Source organism: Ovis aries, chromosome 2 (assembly GCF_016772045.2).
Source record: "Ovis aries strain OAR_USU_Benz2616 breed Rambouillet chromosome 2, ARS-UI_Ramb_v3.0, whole genome shotgun sequence".
Classification (NCBI taxonomy): domain Eukaryota; kingdom Metazoa; phylum Chordata; class Mammalia; order Artiodactyla; family Bovidae; genus Ovis; species Ovis aries.
In genome coordinates, this window is record NC_056055.1 from 205,977,690 (window position 1) to 205,992,376 (window position 14,687).

Genomic DNA, 14,687 nt, shown 5'->3' on the forward strand with positions numbered 1-14,687 from the left:
GTGATGTTTATTGTTGTTCAGTCAAGTCCTGTCTGACTCCTTGTGACACCGTGGACACCAGACGCCTTTGTCCATGGGATTTCCCAGGCAACAGTGCTGGAGTGGGTTGCCTTTCCCTTCTCCAGGGGATCTTTCTGACTCAGGGATCAAACCTGCGTTTTCTGCGTAGGCAGGCAGACTCTTTACCACTGAGCCACCAGGGAAGCTAAGATCAGATTTCTACCCTTTTGTTGTTGTTGTTGTTTTGGTGTTTTGGTTTTTTTTTTTTTTTGTTATGGTGTTATAAATTAAAAAAAATTAAAAGAAGTGTGTATTTAAGGGAGGTGATTTTTTGAGCTAGGAATTGAAACATGGAGTTCAATTTTCCTAACACTGAGAGGGAGAAAAAGCAGCAGAATATGTGCAGGACTTCCCTGGTGCTTCAGCAATAAAGAATCCACTTGCCAATGCAGGAGACACAGGTTTGATCCCTGGGTCGGGAAGATCCCCTGGAGAAGGAAATGGCAGCCCACTCCAGTGTTCTTGCCCGGCAAATCCCATGGACAGAGGAGCCTGGTGGGCTACAGTTCAAGGAGATGCAGAGTTGGACACGACTTGGGCACTAAACCACTACCACTATATAGTATGTGCAAATGCATAAGGGAATGAAACTCTTGGGGTGTTCAGATAAAACACCCCAAGGGATCATAGAGCACTTGGTGTGGCGGGAGTGGCCAGGGACTTCTGGAAGGAAAAGAACTGCTGGTCATACTGAGGAGACTAGACTCTATCCTGTAGTCAGTGAAGAAGCACTGGCAGTTTTTAAGGAGAGGGGTGACATGTGATGGGAGAATGGAAAAGATGGGACTATAGTGAGGGAGCCTACACATTTGGAGACAGCTGCAGTGGAGAGTTGGACTGAGGCAACAGTGGCAGTGGTGTAAGCGAAATAGCCAATTTGAGCAATATTGAAGAACCAAGGTGCCATGACTTCAAGAACTGTTTTTGAATAGCCAGTGAGGGAGAGAGAAGAGACAGGCTTTCATGTGGATAGTAGATGATGTCCTCATTCTCACAGACATTGAATGTATGGTTACTGGAAGTTTAGACTCTTTGGGGAGCAAAAAAGTCACCAGCACATGAGAAGTGAGGTAGCAACAGCTTATCCTCCCCCTCACAGCTCACAGATTGCCATGGATTACATTCCCTTGTTCGAAACCTTGTGAATGATGTCACAAGGCAATGTATGATTGAGTGTCAAGGATGTGGTCTTGATAGAGAGGACTTTGCGGTAGAACAGTATGACAAAGAGTTCTGGGCTAGCAACAAGAAGATATAACATTGGTAGCTATTTAATGGCACCCCACTCCAGTACTCTTGCCTGGAAAATCCTATGGACGGAGGAGCCTGGTAGGCTGCAGTCCATGGGGTTGCTGAAGAGTCGGACATGACTGAGTGACTTCACTTTCACTTTTCACTTTCATGCATTGGAGAAGGAAATGGCAGCCCACTCCAGTGTTCTTGCCTGGAGAATCCCAGGGATGGGGGAGCCTGGTGGGCTGCCATCTATGGGGTCGCACAGAGTCAGACATGACTGAAGTGACTTAGCAGCAGCAGCAGCTATTTATGTATCTAACACAGTAAAACCTAAATATATAAAGCAAATATTAGCAGACCTAAGGGAGAAATAAACAGCCATATGATAAAAGTAGGGGATTACTAATGGACAGATAATTCAGATAGAAAATCTATAAGGAAACATTGGACTTAAGTGACACATTAGACCAGGTGGACTTAGACATTTATAGGACATTCCATCCAAAAGTAAGAGAATACACTATTCTCAAGTGTACGCAGAACATTCTCCAGATAGATACGTTAGACCACAAAGCAAATCATAATACATTTAAGATTAAAAATCATACCAAGCATCTTTTCCTGTCAGAATGGTATAAAACTAGAAATCAATTACCAGAAGAAAACTCAAAATTCACAAATATGTGGAGATTAAACAGCATGCTACCGATGAAAGATCAACGGGTCACCGAAAAGTCAGAGGAGAAATTTTAAAAATCTCAAGACAAATAGAAATGGAAATACAACGAAATGTTTGGGAAACAGGAAAAATAGTTCTAAGAAGGAAGTTCAGTGATAAATATGTACATTAAGAAACAAGAAAGATATAAAATAAACACTTAATTTTTTACCTCAAGGAATTAGAAAAAGAACATATGAAGACCAAAGAGAGTAGAAGGAAGGAAGTAACAAAGATAAGAGTGGAAATGAATAAAAACAGAGGCTAAAAGGTAGTAGAAAAGATCAACAAAACCAAGAATTGTTTAAAAAAAAAAAAGATTAAAAAATAGACAAACTTTCAGCTAGACTTACCAAAAAAGAGAGGACTCAAAAGTGTAAAACTGGAAATGAAAGAGGAGACATTAAATTGATACCACAGAAATACCAAGAATCTTAAGAGACTGCTATGAACAATCATATACCAACAAATTAGATAATTTAGAAGAAATGGATAAATTCATAGAAATATATAACCTACCAAGAATAAATTATGAAGATGTAAAAATTTGAGCCAACCGATTACTGGTAAGGAGATTGAATCAGTTATCAAAAACCTCACAACAAAAAAAAGCCCAGGACCAGAGGGCCTCACTGGTGAATTCTGCCAGGCATAGTGTGTGTGTCGGGGGGGGGGGCACTTTCAAACTCATTGTATGAGGCCAGCATTATCCTGATACCAAAATTGAATAAGAACATTATAAGAAAAGAAAATTACAGGACCATGTCCCTAATGAATATAGATGCAAAAACCTTCAACAAAATATTAGCAAACCAAATTCAACAATACATTAAAAGGATCATACAATATGATCAAGTGGAATTTATTCCATGAATGGAAAGATGTTCAACATGCACAAAATCAATATGAGATACTACATTAACTAAATAAAAGATGCAAATCATGGTCATCTCAATAGAGACAGAAAAAGCATTTGACAAACAACATCCATCATGATAAAAACTCTCAGAAAAGTGGGTATAGAAAGAACATAACTCAATGTATTAAAGGACACATATGACAAGCCCACAGCAAATATTATACTCAATGCTGAAAATCTAAAAGCTCTTGCCCTAAGATCATGAATAAGACAAGGATACCTACTTTTGCCACTTTTATTCAACATAGTAATGAAAATTCTAGCTACAGCAAGTAGGCAAGAAAAAGAGATAAAAAGCATCCAAATCAGAAACAGAGAAATAAAACTGTCTTTATTTTCAGATGACATGATGCTAGTTTTAGAAAATCCTAGAGACTCCATCAACAAAACCTATTAGAACTAATGAATAAGTTCAGTAAAGTTGCAGGCTACAAAATCAATATACAACAATCAATTACATTTATATACATGAATATTGACCTATCAGAAAGAAAGTAAGAAAACAATCCCATTTACAGTTGTATCAAAAAAGAGCAAAAAATTAAAATACCTAGGAATAAATTTAACCAAGGAGGTAAAAGACCTGTACACTGAAAACTATGAGATATTGGTGAAAATAATTGATGACACTATTAAACTGAAAGATATCCCATGCTTATGGATCAGAGGAGTTAATATTATTAAAATGTCTATACTGTCCAAAGCAAAGACCAAATTCAAAAGGCAGTTTTCACAGAAGTAGAACAAATAATCCTAAATTTGTATGAACTACAAAAGACTCTGAATAGTCAAAGCAGTCTTGAGAAGAATAAAGTGGGCAACATCACACTTTCTGATTTAAAACTATATTAAAAAGCTATGGTGACCAAAACATGTGGTATTGACATAAAAACAGACACATAGATCAAAGGGAGAAAATGCAGAGCCCCAAAATAAACCCATGCACATATGGGCAATTAATTTATGACAGTACAGCCAAGAATGTACCCTGGAGTCTCTTCAGTAAATGGTGCTGGGAGAACCGGACAGTCACATGCAAAAGAATGGACCACCATCCCATATCACACACAAGACTAACTCAAAATGGCTTAAAGGCCTGAACATAAAACCCAAAGCTACAAAACTCTGAGAAAAAAACAGAGTAAGCTCCTTAACATAGACCTTTGTGATAATTTTTTTGGATTTGATACCAAATGCAAAGGCAATAAAAGCAAAAGCAAATAAAAGGAACCACATCAAGCTAAAAATCATCTGTCTGGCAAAGGAAACTGTCAGCAAAATGAACAGGCAGCAACAGAATGGGGGAAAATATGTGCAAATCATGTGTCTGATAAGGGGCTGATATTCAAAATATATAAAGAAGTCATACAACACAATAGAGAAACAAAGAAACTTGGCTAAAAAAGTGGGCAAGGAACCTGAATAAACATTTTACCAGAGAAGACATATGAACAGTCAACAGGTACATGAAACATTTCCGAACATCAATAATCACCATGGAACTGCAAATCAAAACCACAATGAGCTATCACCTCATACCTGCGAACGTTTGCTTCCTCTAGAGCCTAACTGAAGATACTGGGAGTGTGGAGCTAGAAAAGGGGATCCCACGTGCTCCTCTCCTTCCTCCCAACATAGCCTTTTGAGATTTCCTCATTCAAGGTCTAATACTTTCACAGGTCAAGCTCAAGACCAAATCAGGGTCCAGCTGTCCTTGGGAATCAAATAAACATGAAAGTCAATTGTTGGATTATAACCCCACTTTCCTGCTTTTGTTCACCAGCCACTTCCCCCTCAAAAAAAAAAAAAAAAATCTGGGCTCACATTCTGGAGTGGCTCTGATAGTAGCTAGAATTGTAAATTTTACCCTGTTTGGACTTCAGTTTTCTTCTCTATAGTTTGCTTCAGGTAAGGAGTACTCTAGGTGACATACATGATTTCTCAGCTCTTATCACCTTATGAGTAAACATTTATATTTCTTCCCCAAGTTAGTTTCCCTTTCTGACTAGACTGTTATTTCCTGGAAGGCAATGACTGCCCTGTTCATCTCTGAATCCCAGTGACCTGGCACAGGGTCTGACACAGAGGGCGTAGAATTAATATTATTGAAAAAAAGGACTGAATGTGTGACTTTCATCTTTTGCTAATGATACTATGCCCCATTCTCCTGCCTGCCTCCTGGAATGAAAACCTCCAAGTACTCTGTGATTCCCTTCTCCTTGCAAAACACCCCCACTCCACGTTGCCCTTGCCTGTTCAATTAGGACACAATTCTTCCCTTTGGGTGTCTGTCTTTCAGACCTGGCTTCCCTTCCCATTGGGTACTGGACAGCCACCCGAATCTCTGCACCTCACCTTAAATTTAGAAGACCTTAACATTATACTCACTCTGCTCTCATCTCTCCCTCCCAAACCCATGACAGCTACCACCGCCACATTAAGCTTCCATGGTTTTGTGGCTTAAAACTTCAAATGTCTACAATGGACATTTAACATTGCTTGTTTGAATATGATTCCAACCCACATTGGCACAAATGCTCTGCTAACCTGTTATTCATGATCTTCTAAACATTTCCTGTCTCAGGAGGTTGCTTATTACTGTTTGTCCTATTCTAATACTCTCCCCACTCACTATCTGAGTGCACCTCATCCATCAAGACCTAGCTTGTTACTCCTCCAACAACCTGAAGTCTTTACAGGTTATATTCTAGCTCACAGTAGTGCTGTGTCCCTCACTCACCTGACAAATAATAGCATCACATTTGTTATTAGGATTTTGCTAATGCTCTTGTCTTGTCACATGATCAAGTCTTGTCACATGATCGTGTCTTGTCATCTCAAGTATCCTGTGAGCTCTTTAAGGGTAAAGGATAGTTTTCATATATCGTCATGTTCTGTGTTGTCTGATGACTTGAACAACAATATTAAGAGCCAATATTCAGTTCAGTTCAGTCGCTCAGTCGTGTCCGACTCTTTGCGACCCCATGAACCGCAGCATGCCAGGCCTCCCTGTCCATCACCAACTCCCGGAGTCCCCCCAAACTCATGTCCATTGAGTCAGTGAGGCCATCCAACCATCTCATCCTCTGTCATCCCCTTCTCTTCCTGCCCTCAATCTTTCCCAGGATCAGGGTCTTTTCAAATGAGTCAGCTCTTCACATCAGGTGGCCAAAGTACTGGAGTTTCAGCTTCAACATCAGTCCTACCAATGAACACTCAGGACTGATCTCCTTTAGGATGGACTGATGGGATCTCCTTGCAGTCCAAGGGACTCTCAAGAGTCTTCTCCAACACCACAGTCTAAAAACATCAATTCTTCAGTGCTCAGCTTACTTTATTCAGTTCAGTTCAGTCGCTCAGTCGTGTCCGACTCTTTGCAACCCCATGAATCGCAGCACACCAAGCCTCCCTGTCCATCACCAACTCACGGAGTTCACTCAGACTCACGTCCATCGAGTCCGTGATGCCATCCAGCCATCTTATCCTCGGTCATCCCCTTCTCCTCCTGCCCCCAATCCCTCCCAGCATCAGAGTCTTTTCCAATGAGTCAGCTCTTCGCATGAGGTGGCCAAAGTACTGGAGTTTCAGCTTCAGCATCATTCCTTCCAAAGAAATCCCAGGGTTGATCTCCTTCAGAATGGACTGGTTGGATCTCCTTGCAGTCCAAGGGACTCTCAGGAGTCTTTTCCAACACCGCAGTTCAAAAGCATCAATTCTTCCACCCTCAGCCTTCTTCACAGTCCAACTCTCACATCCATACATGACCACAGGAAAAACCATAGCCTTGACTAGACGGACCTTAGTCGGCAAAGTAATGTCTCTGCTTTTGAATATACTATCTAGGTTGGTCATAACTTTTCTTCCAAGGAGTAAGCGTCTTTTAATTTCATGGCTGCAGTCACCATCTGCAGTGATTTTGGAGCCCCCAAAAATAAAGTCTGACACTGTTTCTACTATTTCCCCATCTATTTGCCATGAAGTGATGGTACCAAATGCCATGATCTTAGTTTTCTGAATGTTGAGCTTTAAGCCAACTTTTTCGCTCTCCTCTTTCACTTTCATCAAGAGGCTTTTTAGTTCCTCTTCACTTTCTGCCATAAGCGTGATGTCATCTGCATATCTGAGGTTATTTATATTTCTCCCGGCAATCTTGATTCCAGCTTGTGTTTCTTCCAGTCCAGCGTTTCTCATGATGTACTCTGCATAGAAGTTAAATAAGCAGGGTGACAATATACAGCCTTGACATACTCCTTTTCCTATGTGGAACCAGTCTGTTGTTCCATGTCCAGTTCCAACTGTTGCTTCCTGACCTGCATACAGATTTCTCAAGAGGCAGGTCAGGTGGTCTGTATTCCCATCTCTTTCAGAATTTTTGCACAGTTTATTGTGATCCACACAGTCAAAGTCTTTGGCATAGTCAATAAAGCAGAAATAGATGTTTTTCTGGAACTCTCTTGCTTTTCCATGATCCAGTGGATGTTGGCAATTTGATCTCTGGTTCCTCTGCCTTTTCTAAAACCAGCTTGAACATCAGGGAGTTCACGGTTCACGTATTACTTTATTAGTTGATTGCTTATGTGTGCTAGACACTATACCAAATGCTTTATATTAATTTTCTGTCTTATTACTCAAAACCACTCTATATGATGGATGTTATTCATCAGAAGGGGAAACTGAAGCACTGAAATATTAAGTAGTTCTCATTAGAAAGTGAAAGTGAAGTAGCTCAGTCGTGTCCGACTCTTTGCGACCCCATGGACTGTAGCCCACCAGGCTCCTCCGTCCATGGGATTCTCCAGGCAAGAATACTGGAGTGGATTGCCATTTCCTTCTCCAGGGGATCTTCCCAACCCAGAGATCGAACCCGGGTCTCCTGCATTGCAGGCAGATGCTTTAACCTCTGAACCACCAGGGGGTCAACCCTAAAATGACAGAACTTTGCTCAGCTTTTACATATAGTAGGCTCCTCCAAAAATTATTTAATTCAACACTTGTTTTCTGTCTTTCCTCCACGTGACTGAAGCAGAAGCGATGAGAAGGCAGAATTTGGCAGTGGGCTCTGAAACAACCTTGAGGAAATTTAGGGGGAGTTTGTAATTGAACAGTAGGCCTGCCAGGGCCAGGTAAAAGATTGTAAGATGAGGAAAACATGTTTCAGAAACCAGTTAGACCAGTATCTGGGAAAGCAACAAAATGTGAAAATACCCTGGTCGATAACCTATGGAAAAGGAAAATGTTTGAAACAACTATTACTGCAAGCTTACATATTTGTTTAACTAGGACATTTGGGTATCATGGGAATTTTTCAGTTAGATTTTGAGGAGTAAGCATGCTAGTTAAAATTAAGACAATATTTTGTAGTGGGAAAACTGTGACTACAATAGGATTCAATTACATGTAGCAGTTTGCATTTGAGACTGTAACGTGTTTAGGGCCAAAAAGGGAGTTCAGACTACATTCTGGGCTCATTCTCACCCTTGGGAACTATAAAACAGGAACAATAAACCTTTACTTTCCATCCAAAATACTTTCCTGGGGTCTCCCAGAGCTTCTTAGGGCGGGACAACCATAACAGAGACTGACATGACAGCTGGCTTCAGTACTAAAGCCCAGCAAGGCACGGTCTGGCATTGTAATAACTGACACTCAGGTAACAACACATGGAAGGAAGTTGCAACCCTAGGCAGCCAAGTGACCTTGCTGTGGAAGTAGAGAAGGCAATGGAAACCAATGAGTTTTGGTCAGTTCCCTGGGAAAGAGCTCTCAAAAAGCTCTGAATCAAAAAGAAACCAAAAAGCTCTAACCTGAAAAGGATGGCAATTCACATTGATTAATACTTTCAACTATACAAGCGCAGTGTTTGGTGCTTTATACATGTCGTCTCATTTAATAGTCAAAGCTGTATGAGGAAATGGCTTGGGTAGGTTAAGTTATACAAGTTCCCATAGCCAAAGTGTGATAGAGATTTACAGCTGGATCTTTTGATTCTGAAGTTCATCTATATTATCTTTTGTTCACCAAGAAAACTACCTGCTCCCTGGGCTCTAAAATCAGATCTGTTGCTTAACTGGTTGTATGGCCTTCAGAGGCCTCTTAATAGAGGATGCCTAGGTTGCTTCCAATACTATGAATCTCTCATATTATCTAATAAAAGAATGAAGAAAAATAGGTAGAAATGGTGTGTTCAATCCCATTGTGGACACCTCACCTAAATTTTTGTGCCATTAACGTTAGATAATGGTACAAAAGAATCAGAACTGGAATTCATAGGAAGCCCCAAACTTGGAGCAGATAATTAGCATGGAGATAAACACACAAGGGCCAACAGACTTTCAGTTTAGTTCAGTTCAGTCACTCAGTCGTGTCTGACTCTTTGCGACCCCATGAACCGCAGCACACCAGGCCTCCCTGTCCATCACCAACTCACGGAGTTCACCCAAACTCTTGTCCATCAAGTCGGTGATGCCATCCAGCCATCTCATCCTCTGTTGTCCCCTTCTCCTCCCACCCCCAATCCCTCCCAGCATCAGAGTCTTTTCCAATGAGTCAGCTCTTCACATGAGGTGGCCAAAGTATTGGAGTTTTAGCTTTAGCATCATTCCTTCCAAAGAACACCCAGGACTGATCTTCTTCAGAATGGATTGGTTGGATCTCCTTGCAGTCCAAGGGACTCTCAAGAGTCTTCTCCAATACCACAGTTCAAAAGCATCAATTCTTCGGTGCTCAGCTTTCTTCACAGTGCAACTTTCACATCCATACATGACCACTGGAAAAACCATAGCCTTGACTAGATGGACCTTTGTTGGCAAAGTAATGTCACTGGTTTTGAATATGCTATCTAGGTTGGTCATAACTTTCCTTCCAAAGAGTAAGCTTTAAACAACCTCATTTCTCCTAATCTGGCCTGTCTTCCCACAGGAGCTAGGACAAGCCTGGGATCTTTGGGTCCTTTAGCTTTTGTTCTATAAATGAGTGATATATTCCCAAGTCAACTGGATTGAGAGATCAAAAAGAGAAGGTTATGGAGAACGCATAATGCTATGTGTCTCCTACAAAATATAATATTGGTTGTCTTCACATAAGGGCTGCTTTGATTGTGTGGAAATCATTTTCAAGGAAAGGCTATTCAATGGACACAGAAGTTATCTTTCACAAGTTTGAATTAGTTTTATTTTAAGATAATACAACAAAGAATGAAGTGCTGATATATGTTACAAGATAGATGAATCTTGGAAACCTTGAAAATGAGGTGACCTGAATAAAAGGCTTAGCACTCACTGACACACAGAAGTTCTCAGTCAGTGGTGGCTATGCCAGCAGAATTCTGAAATTATTATTACTGTTTCTAAAAGTGAGAATGAATATGAAAGAAACTTTCTCACAGTGTCTAGCCCATGGAAGCCTCAATAAAATTTGAGTCCCCTTTCCACTTGTGAGAATCGTGGTTTTTTTTTCTTTTCATTAGAAAAATATAACACGTAAAAGCCATTTATACTAGCAAAGCAAGCAATTCAAAGCTCACCTTCCTCTCTTCAATTCACCCAACTTGAAAATGGAGACATTATTGAAATAAACCAGAGGGCTCAGTTTCAAGAGAGAATTTTTCTCTTTCCATGAAGTCTCCAAGAACACATTTTACCCCCTTGTCCTGGAGTGGCCTCAGTTCAGGGACTTTATCCAGAACTGAAGGCAAGTGGAGTTCTTGTCTTGGTTATACAGTTACACAAGTCATATTGTTGCTTCATCTGGAACTTTATGTTGTTTTTCTTTAGAAGGCATTCTGTTATGGACCACATGGTTTCTGACTTAGTCAAGTCCTAGTTTCTTAATCATTCAGAAAACTCTCAATTCAACCAGGTAAAGTTAATCATGTACGAAGCCTCCTCCCCTTTCCTCAGTAAAATACCAAAAAAGCCACCAGCTTTTGTTGATTTCACTGTAGATAATTCATCCTGCCACTTAATGGAAGAAATCTACAAATGACTTCATCTGAGAATCACAATTGTGAATACTTTCACTTTCCCAGTTTAGATTTCAGAATTTTCTTGTATTTCTAACCTGGAAATCATGTATTAAGTACTTTTAGATGGGAGAGACCTGCTTTCATATGTTTTTGTACAGAAGTTCAGACAAGTTAGACAAAAACATGTGACATATTTAAAACTCAGGGATGAAAAGTAAAATAAACATTTGTATACAATATGGTGTGGGGACTGACTGCCGTATCAACACTTATTTTTTATTGCTGCCAGAACTCTGATTTCAGTAGCCGTGGCTGTTTGAGGTCTTGGAGTTAATTTGAAAGCAAGCAAGCAAAGACTTGTGCGACTTGCAGAATCTTTGGAGATTTAAAAATCTTAAACCTTTGCAGATTTTATTGATTTCTAGATATTTGGCTAAATAGCTGGGTACAAGGTTCATGGAGAACTGCATCCTAACTCTAAGCAGACAAAGTGAACAGAGACGAATCCTTTTCCCTGTCTTACCATGCCTGCCTACATCTATCACTAGGCTGCTGGTTCTGTGAAATGCTCCTTTTCACCCGTGATTTCTTGGCATCTTGTGTCATTCAGCTCGTTTCCTCCCCCGTGTCTAGCCTTAGAAGATTGAAGACATCAGATAAGGAAACATGCATCTTTATTCTCCCCTATCTACATCCTTCCCCTTCCTACTCCTTACTATCAGGGTTGTGACTGGCAGCACTCAAAGTCAGTTTCTAGAATTCAGCAGTCAAAGAGGGGAGGGGGGAGAAAACCCACAGTTAAGTTGTTTTGCTCCAAAAGACCCATTTAGCCATTTCATTTCCAGGAAAGCATCTTGCACAAAGAAGTCTCAGTGAGGGAAAATTTCTGAACATCTCCCATTTTTGAAGCTGGTTACTTAGTTCATCCTTATTGAGATGACTTTAATCTTCCCGACACTGTTGCTTCTTCTTTGTGACTTTCAACTTCCTATTCTTTCTTCCTATTTCTAATGACAATAACACTGTTCAGAATCTTATCTTAGGACAATGAATAGCTAAGTGTCATAGATAAGGCACACATGGAGTGAATGAATCTTCCAAAGAGGCAGAAATTGGTGACAAAAAGCTTTATAGAGGAGACAATTCTTGAACTGACTCTGAATATGAGTCAGTGTTTGTTTGAGGGTTAAGAGGACCATCTAGCTGGAGTGGATGTGAGGGCTAACAGGAAGTTATTAGAGATGAAATTGTTAGGCAGTGACTCAGTGATTCACAGACTTTCCTTATATGTTGTTCTAAGAGGCTTGGATTTAATCTTGGGAGCAGTGGCGAAGCACTGATGGACTGATCCAGAAACTCCCAGTGATAATGTTATTCACAGAGGGAAAAACATAAGTGGGGAAGTCATTTAAGTGGAAGAATAGCTCTGTTTGGGGTCTGTGGAGTTTGAAGAGCTGTGGAACTTCAGAAGGTATTCGACAGGTAATTAGGAGCTCAGGAGAAAGATCTCCACCAAGGACTTATCATGAGTGTTAACAGTCTGTGAGTAGTTGACAAAGTGGTGGCTTGGCTTTGATTTCCCAGAAGAACTGCAGTATGAGATGAGAAGATGACAGCAACCTGGAACTTCAACAACGGGTACTGGGAAGGGATGATCAGAGTGGTGGGGTGAACCAGGGGAGACCCACTGCATTAGAAGCCAAGGGAGGAAAGAGTTTCAAGGAAAAAAAAATGTCAGCCATTCCAAATGCTTCCAAGAAATGGTCAAGTTATGTAAGTCTTGAATTTTGTTATGAATGGCCTTAGTAAAAGCCATTTTGGAGCAGGGGGTTTCAGAGGGCTGGAGAGAGCATGCAGATTGGAAGAAGACTAGCAAGGCAAGACACTGAGGAGTTGGTCCTCCTCTGAGCCTTCCATAGTGGAAGTGGCTGGGAAGGTATGGGACATCGCTGAGGTCCTGGCAAAAAAGCTACGGAAGAGTAGAGCAGAACAAAGTTTCTGTCTGGAGGATCAGATATTTCTTCTGGGGGATCAGTGAGAGGAGCATTGTATATCCTCACTTATGACATGTCCTGATCTCCATTTGTGGTCAAGCACTCAGTTATGTTGGATCCCCCTCTGAGAGCAAGTACCTTGGGAGTTCCAGCTGAACTGAGGAGTATGCAGAGGGCTGGCCCTTGTACTGTGAGCATAAAACTAAGAATGATGCAAGCCACTGTTTGCAGAAAGAGAAGTGCACTGGATTTTCTCTGAGGCCTCTTTCAGCTCTAAAATGTTATGATTCTGTAATTAATTTGCTAAATAAATTAATAGTGCAAACAGTATTTCAAGGGGAATGTTTAAATTACTTATGAGAACAAACTTTTCAAGTACCCTCAAGCATCATAAAAACATCCAGTCCCATAGAAATAATTGATGCACCAATTATAAATCTTTCTTAGCTATTCATTGAAGCAGATTTCCTAAGAACTATGTTTGGCTACATTCTATTTACCTAGTTCAAGCTCTTGTTTGTATTTCAAAGCCACTGAACCACATTTCTTTAAACAACATGTTTCAGCCTGGCCAGCCCCCTAGTAGAGCTGAATTATTAAAGTTTTATATTATGAGCAAGATGGGTTCTTGATGAATTGGTCCATCTCTGGAGAAATGCCCATCTTCATTTTAATTTAGGACACAGCTGCTAGAATTGCAGACTTCATCAAAAATGGCCACAGAGAACTCAGACAACTCACAGAAACATTTCCTTTAGATTGGCATGGTCTTTGAGGACAAACCACACTCTAAAATGTTTGTGTAACAGGAAAATGTGGTGTCAAGATGATCAAAACAAGATAGAAAATGATATATTTTCACAAAATTTGCATATATTATTTAAAAAAATAGCCAATAGTGAATGTAAAAAATGAGAACACCACGTTTAAAGGAGATAGCATGATAAAAATGCAGACAGATTAAATATGCTTGTGATCAATAGACCCAAAATTAACAACAATGTATTTCTTTTCTTCAAATTTGGGAGAACATCAGCAGTTCTCCCTATTGCAGCAAAAGTAGATGAACCCTCTCAGTCTTCTGCTATTTTATACTTGGATGAAATGTGTGAGCTATTTAACAATTCTGAGCATTAATCTTCATTTTACAGCTAAGGAAACTATCAGACAAGGTCCTGGCAGAAATCAGATGGCACATACAATCTGGGTAATTTAAGGCATGTTTAATGAAAAGCTATTTACAGAAATGTGAACAAGATTCAGGAAAAGCAAGAAGTGATGGGATAATTCCCACAGTAGCAGGAGCAAGGACCCGAAAAATAAACTCTCTGTAGAAGTTACTTGTCATGACCTGTGACCTTAGGGAAGGGATACAGTCAACCTGTAATAACCTGGGAAAGAGAGAAGGTTGGAGACCTTATTGTCAACCCACTCTCCACATTTCCTGCTGTTGCCTCTGACCGGCCAAACCCAATTAGAAGCCAGAGATCAAGGGAGCCAGTTGAGTCAGTCTCTATGGACCACCTTCCAGGATGGAGAGAGGAGGAGGGGCCTCTGGAGCATCATAGGATGACATTCATCATGATGGATAGTAGAGGTAACCTTATAAGGTTGTTTTAGGGAAAAATAGAGAATAAGTTGTTGACACAGAATCTGACTCACAATATATAGTTGACTTAATAAATATTAGCAGCTACTATTATTTTTATTAAAAGCATCATTGAATTGTATTACTTCCAAAAGAGGTAGACTGTTAGTTTTCTATGACTACAATAACAAATTGCCACAAATGTAGTT